Raw genomic sequence first — 9,088 nt, forward strand, 5'->3', positions numbered from 1 at the left:
GGCGTGTAACCGGTGCGAACACCTGATCGTAGTCGACTCCTTGTTGCTGGCTGCACCCCTGAGCAACGATTCGGGCTTTCAACTTGACAACTTCATTCCGCTCGTTACGCTTGACCTTGAACACCCACCTTGATCCCACAGCTTTACATCCCTTGGGTGGTGGAACTAGCTCCCAGGTCCTTAGGCGTTGATGCGAAGCAAGTTCGTCCTCCATTGCGCTCTTCCATTCCGGCTTCTGCATTGCTTCCCGAAAATTTGATGGTTCTTCCACTGCACATGCCGCTATTCCAACTGAATAATCCAGAACAAAATCATCGTAACGCTTGGGGATTGCTCCACGATTCAGCCGATCCGATCGACGGCTTGGCTCAGGAACCACTTCACGATTAGAAGCATCCACAAAATCGTCGCTTCCAGAATCTTCATCGACTTCACTTTCTTCTTTCTTCTCAACAAAAGGCAGCAGCTTGATCTCGTCTTCTTCATTCTTCTCAGGAACAGTTTCATCCGGAGCCGAAGCAGGATAATCCATAGAATTCGATCCGTTGCCGAGTTCGATGAACCGGGCATCTCGACTCACTGTTACTTGATCCGTCGCAGGGTCCACGAAACGGTAACCCTTATGTTCCATAGAATAGCCTACGAAAGTAAGCTTGCGCGCCTTCCCATCCATTTTTCTTCGTTTGACCTCTGGAATGTGTACATAAGCCTCGCTTCCAAACACTTTCAGGTGGCCAAGTTGCGGCTTACAACCCCACCACAGCTCGTATGGTGTCTTCGGAACAGATCTTGACGGTAATCGGTTTTGAAGGTAGGTTGCGGTAAGCGTCGCTTCACCCCAGAATCGCTTCTCGAGTCCAGCGTCGAGGAGCATACAGGTAGCCATCTCGGTGAGCGACCTGTTTTTGCGCTCGGCCACTCCATTCTGTTGTGGCGTGTAGGGGGTGGTAAATTGTGGTTTGATGCCTTCCGCACGATAGAAATTTCGCAGCTCTTTGTTGTCAAATTCTCCTTCTCCATCTGACCGAATAACTTTCGGCTTCTTGCCGAACAAAGTTTGCACCCATCGCACATACTCCTTGATGGATTCAGCGGCTTCCCACTTGTTCTTGAGGAGGTACGTTACCGTAAACCGACTATAATCATCGATGATGTTCATAACATATCGGTTACCGCTTGGGGTGGCGGTCTTCATCGGACCACACAGATCGGTGTGCCCGATGTCCAAAATTCCAGTCGATTTACGTTCGGTAATAGTAGGAAAGGGGGGTCGCGACAATTTCCCCTCCAAACAACACTCACATACGACACGCATACCACAATCGCTTAACTCCATACCTGTCGCAAGGTTCTCCTTCACTAGACGTTCGGCAGCCGCCCAATCACGGTGGCCCAAACGTCGATGCCATTGGTGTTGGCAATTCTCTCCGTGTTGACTGGTAGTTACCTTAAGCGAAGTCTCAGCAAGCCTTAGACGGTACAGGCCGCCGCAACGACATCCAGTCGCCACAACGACACCTTTCGGATCGACAATCCGACACTTATCTTCGTCGAAACAAACTTCGAATTTCTTCTGCGTCAACTTAGAAACCGAAATCAAATTTGTCGACAGACCAGGAACAAACTTCACTTCACTAATATCAATCTTCATGGCATCCCCTTCACCATCAACACCATAGAGAACACCGCTACCTTCACCTTTGATCTGCGTCTTCTTGCCGTCTGCCTGAGTTATCCAGCCACCGGCGAACTCCTTCAGCACCGTGAAGAACGAACGGTCGTTCGTCATATGGGCGCTGGCTCCGCTGTCGATAATCCAGCAAGCCGACTCACTTCCAACCGTAAAAGCAACTCCTTTGTTGTCACTGTGAGCAGCCTTCGCCTTAGCACTATCTTCTTTTCTGGATTTCGGCGCACTTTCACTTTCTTTCTTCGACGACAAAAACTTTCGGCAGTTGCGTCGAATATGGCCAGGCTTCTTACAGAAGTGGCAAACTTTCTTCTCACTTTGTCCGTATTCCGCGGAACGCATCGCTTTCTCACTTTTCGTAGCATCCCCACCTTCCCTCTCCAGCCGCCGATGGTACTCATCCATCAGCCTGGTTTTGACGACATCCATCGAAATGTCATCATCAGAACGACTGTCAAGAGCCGTAACAAGATTGTCGAAAGACGGAGGAAGGCTTCGCAAAAGCATACAAATTTTTGTATCTTTGTCGAGTTCGGTACCGGCGGAATCGAGCCGTTCGAAAAGTTCATCTACTTCGAGCAGATGCTGCTCGAGATCACCACGTTCGGACATATTTATCGCGCACAGTTTCTTTAAGAGGGATACACGAACAGATCGCGTCGTTTTCTGGTGGTACACTTTCAATGCTTCGTATGCGTCACGCGCATGCACACACTTCTTCACCAGTGGCAGCTGGTTGTCTTCCAGCATCAACATAAGCGTAGCTTTTGCACGGCGGTCGGCCGTTTTCCACTTTTCACTTTTCTCTTCCGGAATGTCTTCGGCAATCGTGTGCCACACATCTTCACGGGATAACAGATTCTCAAGGCGGACTTTCCACGTCTGCCAGTTTGTGCCATTCAATTTGGCAATCACGAACCGCGGATCCATTTTCACCGACGAAACAGTTCACTTTTCGACCCGATCGAGTTTGTTTACTTCCGCACACAACGATCGAACACCGGGCCGGTCGCGAATATGCTCTTCTTATTCTTCACCTCTTCCTCACTCTCGGAGGGGCTCACGAGGCGGAACACCAAACAAAATGGCTCTTCGACGCCAAATGTTTTCCAACCTAGGGGAACGACACTAATCAATTTCGTTTTAATTTTCGTGCGATACGAACCTATTTCTTTTGATTTTCTAAGTTATCTCCAGATTAAATCCATTTTATCGTATTTTGCACATTCTATCAATTTTCAAGGTTTTTAATAGTTTTTACTAATTTTGTGTTTTCTGCAGAGTAATTTTCACAGTAAAATGATGATAATCGACAAAATCATAAATTATCCCAAAAATCTCATTTAATGAGCTTTATCCGATTGAAAATCGCCCAATATCGAATTTTTTGCTTTGTCTGCGTCGGTGTATTCGCATCAATCATGAAAATTGACGTTTCTTCCCCCACGATAGTAAACAAGTGCCAGTGGCCGCTGCAGTTGCTGCGTAGGACGAAAATCCTTTATTGGTATGCTAGCCTTGCATTTGAAAAACTTCGCCGATATAGATCACAACTTTTTTCCAAATCCTGGTGACCAAAACCTTCTGGTAGATCCGGACTTCAAGTTGTTGTATATGAAGCGAAACTGAGATTACTCTCTAATGTAACTTGGGAGCATGCTACGACAAGCAGAGCTTGCTAAAGCAGATTTTGATATGGGGTAAACAGGTATAATACGGGGCCTTCCTTAGCCGAGTGGTCAGAGTCCGCGGCTACAAAGCAAAGCCATGCTGAAGGTCCAGGTCGGTCCAGGATCTTTTCGCAATGGAAATTTCCTTGACTTCCCTGGGCATAGAGTATCATCGTACCTGCCACACGATATACGAATGTGAAAAAGGCAACTTTGGCAAAGAAGAAGCAGACGCTGTCCCAGTGAGGTCGTAATGCCAAGAAGAAGAAGAAGAAGAGATATAATACGCCCCCCTTAAGGAAAAACTGCTCTATCACAGTAGCAAATGCATTACTTTTATGCATGCAACTTTCTCTTGCCAGGTACAAGACCCTTTTAAGAAACTCCTCCCGTAGAGAAAAGTTCCACAGCAAATCAATATTTCAAAGCACAGCTTTGTTATTGTTAGGGTGCATTCACAAATTTCATAACGCTCAAAATTACAATTTTAGACACCAACCCACCCCCCCTCGTAACGCTTTTTGTATTCCGATAAATATTCCACGAATTTTGTGTGACCTGTAACATTTCTAGTATTCCCACCCACCGCTTTCAACGTTATGAAATTTGTGAACAGGCCCTCATAGGTATTTATATCATTTGGAAGAGAATTCAGAACTGAGATCATCATTGATAAGGAAACACATTCGGAGTATGCTTGAGACTCTGGTTTAAAGGGTTTTTTTTCGATGGCACATCTATTCCGTTAGCTTAAGCGGGGGCGGGAGCGGTGCTGTTGTTGGTGCTAGCAGGGCAGAATGATCTTCCACGGCCTGCTGTTACCGTTTGTCATTCAGGAAACTGAGGTACTGGGACAGGCGAAGGACGGCAATCAACGTGACGACGTACTCCTTGACATCTCCATTAGGGCGGTTCAATATTTAAAAATTCGAGAATCCAATCTCCCATATGTTTCTTACCATAAAAATAGTGTTCTGTGAAATTTCCAGCTTTATAGGTGGTGATTTAAAGGTGGCCCAAAGACAATGTAGGTTTATATGGAAATAACTATGGAGAAATTTTGAGATATGTTCCAAACACGCTAGTTTTGTAATGTAAATACAAACTTATTATCCCATAGTAATAACTCATTCTTCAAACCATAATAAAGAAATTTGCTAAAGACAGAAATTCAATCCAGAATAGCAGAAAAGATATTCATGAGCTTGTTTGCTATTATTTAGCTTAATATAGGATTGAAGCCCTGCAAACATGTACAAAATCCCATACAAAATTAGCTCAAAACAGATCTATATCTTCAGCAACATCCTTTATTAAGGTATAAAGAATAAGTTTTTAATATAGGATGATAGTTTTCTACTTACATTTCAACACTAGCGTGTTTGGAACTTTTCTCAAAATTTCTCCATAGTAATTTCCATACAAACCTACATTGTCTTTGGGCCACCTTTAAATCACCACTTAGAAAGCTGAAAATTTCAATGAACACTATTTGTATGGTAAGGAGCATATGGGAGATTGGATTTTCAAACATTTTTGAAATTTGAATCGCCCTAATCTCCATTGTGGAGTGATTTCACCTGCTTGGACACGGTGTGGTAGAGGCGGTGGGCAACTTTATTGGAGAGGCTTCCTACGGTGTGCAGAGCTGGATTTTCCTTAACCGAGATGAGAGCGTTATCATCTTCATCGTCACCTTCGCACTTCGGGAAGTAGTAGTCCAGTAGACGCTCGGCCAGCTAAGCGGTGGTGTCAACGCCTTTCAAGGCGATGCTTCCGTTCTGGGAGGCCAGTACTTTGTTGAATTTCTTCCAGAAGAGTTCTTTCATGGCGGCGGCCTTCTGCTGGGAGGCTTGTCGCAGTTCGCACACCTTCTCGATGTAGCGTTTGACCATGCCGAGGACCTTGGACTTTGAATGGTTGTAGGTCTCCTACGGTTGTTCCTTGATGATCGGTGCGCTCACGTCGAGGCGGTTAATGGCCTTGGCCAGGGTTTGGTCGACCAGCTAGAGCGGGCGGTCAAACTTGTGCACCAGCGGGGCGGAGATGCTGGCACGGTGGACCACATCCTCGGCCGTTCCGAAGGCTCAGCTCAGAAGGGGATTGTTGTCTTTCCGCGTCACAAATCGCGACTACGAAGCTGCTGATGTTTTATTCGGTTTTCTGTGAGAAAAACAAGGAAAAAGATAATGTTTTGTTAATTTTTCACGCACACGAAGACAGTTCCTTACGAGGTTTACGTTGGTGCGAGTGCTTTGTAGAATCTCTTTTTGCTTCGTAGTCGCGAAATAAAGTGAAACCGAAACAAAATAAACACTAAAATTTGACATTCGAGTTTTAGGGGTGCCCATCGATTTTTGTCGATTCGATGAATTATTTCAGATTTTATCCGATTTTTTCGGATTTCATCGATTTTTTGTAATTTATTATCCATTTGATTTATTTTGTTGGAAATTTGACTTACATGAACATTTTTTGCATTTCGGCTCACTTTTGGCCTAAAATGAAGATAACCTGCCAGTGTCGTGCCCCTAGGTTTGGAACTTTTCTCAAAATTTCTCCATAGTAATTTCCATACAAACCTACATTGTCTTTGGGCCACCTTTAAATCACCACTTAGAAAGCTGAAAATTTCAATGAACACTATTTGTATGGTAAGGAGCATATGGGAGATTGGATTTTCAAACATTTTTGAAATTTGAATCGCCCTAATCTCCATTGTGGAGTGATTTCACCTGCTTGGACACGGTGTGGTAGAGGCGGTGGGCAACTTTATTGGAGAGGCTTCCTACGGTGTGCAGAGCTGGATTTTCCTTAACCGAGATGAGAGCGTTATCATCTTCATCGTCACCTTCGCACTTCGGGAAGTAGTAGTCCAGTAGACGCTCGGCCAGCTAAGCGGTGGTGTCAACGCCTTTCAAGGCGATGCTTCCGTTCTGGGAGGCCCAGGGGGTGGGAAACTCGGCTCACCTAAAATTGTGCCGATTTGTGCCGACTGTGCCGAAGTGAGCGACCGTATCGATATGTCATATTTGTCTGGCTGCAATGCAATAACTGGCAACTCTGTTCGTTCCATGGCAGATTGTTTTTGTTATTTTCAAAATCATCGATTGATCGAATTCGTTTGAACAGCATAAAATCTAAGGTTTTTGATTGACGATCGGCCGCTATTTAGATTTCTGGTAAGTTTTATGTAAAATTATGCCTTCAATAATACATTAATATAATTTTGCAGTCCAGTGGCAAAGAAAGTGAGCGGATAATGATCGTAGATTTGGATGATAGTGGATTTGCAAAATAGTTTCCGAATTGTAGTGGGTGACCGTGATCGTGGAAATGCGAGCTTCGAGGTCCATTTACAGTGCGTTTGTCGTACTGCTGGAAGTGTTAGGATCAGACGATGGTGAGTCTTTCGGATTATCCTCCGGCAGAGAAACTTGAATGACTCAAACTCCCCTTCCATATAACCAGTGCATTCTCAACAAATCAAGGACAACACGCTCACCCTGATAAGCGGAGCGCACTGCTTCCAGCGATTGAACGGAACGCACATAATCGGGTGCAGTTTCAAACTAAGCTGATCTGTGGGCGTTCTGCACATTATTCGTTCGGAGTCGAACATTGATTTTGTGGTGCAAAAGCATCTTGCTCCTCCTTACGGTCCGGATCTGATGCCGCACCTGTTCACGCGGGAAAATATAATCCAACTACGTAACCAACTTGGTCTTCAATTTTCCACTGAGGAAGAGAAAGAAGATACGTGTGATGTCGAGGATGAGTTGGACTCCTTGGGGGACGGGGCTGTTGGAGCTGCTGGAGGACTTCCCCTTTCCGGGCTACTACGTGACTGATCCGGATGAGATTGACAAACTGTACGATTGCTTCGAGCTCAGAATCTCTTGGTTTGGATACCCACCAGGGCGATAAGGAAAAGCTGCTGATCAAGAAGGGCGATTTATCTGAAGCCCCATAGATGAGTAGTTCTTGTGGAAGTTCTGAACATTGTTGAGAAATAATCTGGCACGGTCATTATTATGAGTTGCGACCACACTACTTATCAACAATGCCGGCACCGATGCGCTGAAGGACGACTGGAACGTAATATTTGGGTATTGCCGACCAAAGGGTGGTGTAGAGGGAATAAAATTAATTACTGGTTTTTGTTATTACTGATTTAATCATTTCGATGATGTGACGGGCCCATGAAAAGCCGTTGTTGATGCTTCTCAGTGGAAGCTTCAGTACACGGCGCGGGACCTGAAGCAGGTTAATGCAGACTCGTATTATCGATATGTATGCCAAAGACTAGTTGTATCAGAATGGTATGTGATACACCCTGTCTTTTGAAACTTGAAAAATATATTTGAACCGCTATGGCTATACATATACCCACGACTTTAAATTAATTATATCCATTTAAGCACGTTCTCCATCATTAGACTCCTCCACAGCTTCTTCCTCTTCTTATTCAGCTGTCTTACCTCGGCCGGCATCTCATCCAAGGGGGAGTCTTGTATCGGCCCAGTACTGGATTCCATGCAAGTACCATTTCATTATATTTTCCAGGTCTACACTCAGCATTCCTTGGCAGAGATTTTGAAACCTGTTCCTTTTCAGAAGTGGGTCACAAACAAATCCGGCAAGATGATTGGATGGACGATAATGTTTCGGATCTCATCGTGGATGTGATTTTTTTGCCTGCATAACAGAGACACATTCGTTAGATTGACCCTCTTCGGATGGTGGCACAGAAGGATCTTCTGAGTGTATACATAAATTCTTAATTTTGTACTTACTAAACAAATTCGTGATAGCAACAATCTGGTTGAACCGCACGACCATTTTCTGTAGTAAGCAAAAACAAAGATTCAGCTGTCAAATCCAATTCACTGTCGATTAGAAGGGTGCCCAGATGTGCCGAGTTGTGCCGAATACTGTGCCGGGCACAGTGAGCCGAGTTTCCCACCCCCTGGGGAGGCCAGTACTTTGTTGAATTTCTTCCAGAAGAGTTCTTTCATGGCGGCGGCCTTCTGCTGGGAGGCTTGTCGCAGTTCGCACACCTTCTCGATGTAGCGTTTGACCATGCCGAGGACCTTGGACTTTGAATGGTTGTAGGTCTCCTACGGTTGTTCCTTGATGATCGGTGCGCTCACGTCGAGGCGGTTAATGGCCTTGGCCAGGGTTTGGTCGACCAGCTAGAGCGGGCGGTCAAACTTGTGCACCAGCGGGGCGGAGATGCTGGCACGGTGGACCACATCCTCGGCCGTTCCGAAGGCTCAGCTCAGAAGGGGATTGTTGTCTTTCCGCGTCACAAATCGCGACTACGAAGCTGCTGATGTTTTATTCGGTTTTCTGTGAGAAAAACAAGGAAAAAGATAATGTTTTGTTAATTTTTCACGCACACGAAGACAGTTCCTTACGAGGTTTACGTTGGTGCGAGTGCTTTGTAGAATCTCTTTTTGCTTCGTAGTCGCGAAATAAAGTGAAACCGAAACAAAATAAACACTAAAATTTGACATTCGAGTTTTAGGGGTGCCCATCGATTTTTGTCGATTCGATGAATTATTTCAGATTTTATCCGATTTTTTCGGATTTCATCGATTTTTTGTAATTTATTATCCATTTGATTTATTTTGTTGGAAATTTGACTTACATGAACATTTTTTGCATTTCGGCTCACTTTTGGCCTAAAATGAAGATAACCTGCCAGTGTCGTGCCCCTAGCAAA

The 9,088-nt window shown here is 44.9% G+C and overlaps 1 long non-coding RNA gene and 1 pseudogene across 2 annotated transcripts; both read right to left on the reverse strand.

Moving 5' to 3' along the window:
* Positions 1 to 4,869: 4,869 nt before the first annotated feature.
* On the reverse strand, positions 4,870 to 6,961 carry LOC110677667 (annotated as a pseudogene).
* A 531-nt stretch (positions 6,962 to 7,492) lies between these two features.
* Positions 7,493 to 8,923, reverse strand: LOC110679264. Of its 2 annotated transcripts, none has more exons than XR_002502343.1 (3): positions 8,781 to 8,923; positions 8,157 to 8,712; positions 7,493 to 8,058 (listed from the first exon to the last, which is right to left on the reverse strand). It is a non-coding gene; the product is annotated as an uncharacterized LOC110679264 (long non-coding RNA). The 2 variants fall into 2 exon arrangements; XR_002502344.1 differs by having other exon boundaries at positions 8,790 to 8,840.
* Between the last annotated feature and the right edge of the window lie 165 nt (positions 8,924 to 9,088).

The sequence above is a fragment of the Aedes aegypti genome, chromosome 3 (genome assembly GCF_002204515.2).
Source record: "Aedes aegypti strain LVP_AGWG chromosome 3, AaegL5.0 Primary Assembly, whole genome shotgun sequence".
NCBI classification, from domain to species: Eukaryota; Metazoa; Arthropoda; class Insecta; order Diptera; family Culicidae; genus Aedes; species Aedes aegypti.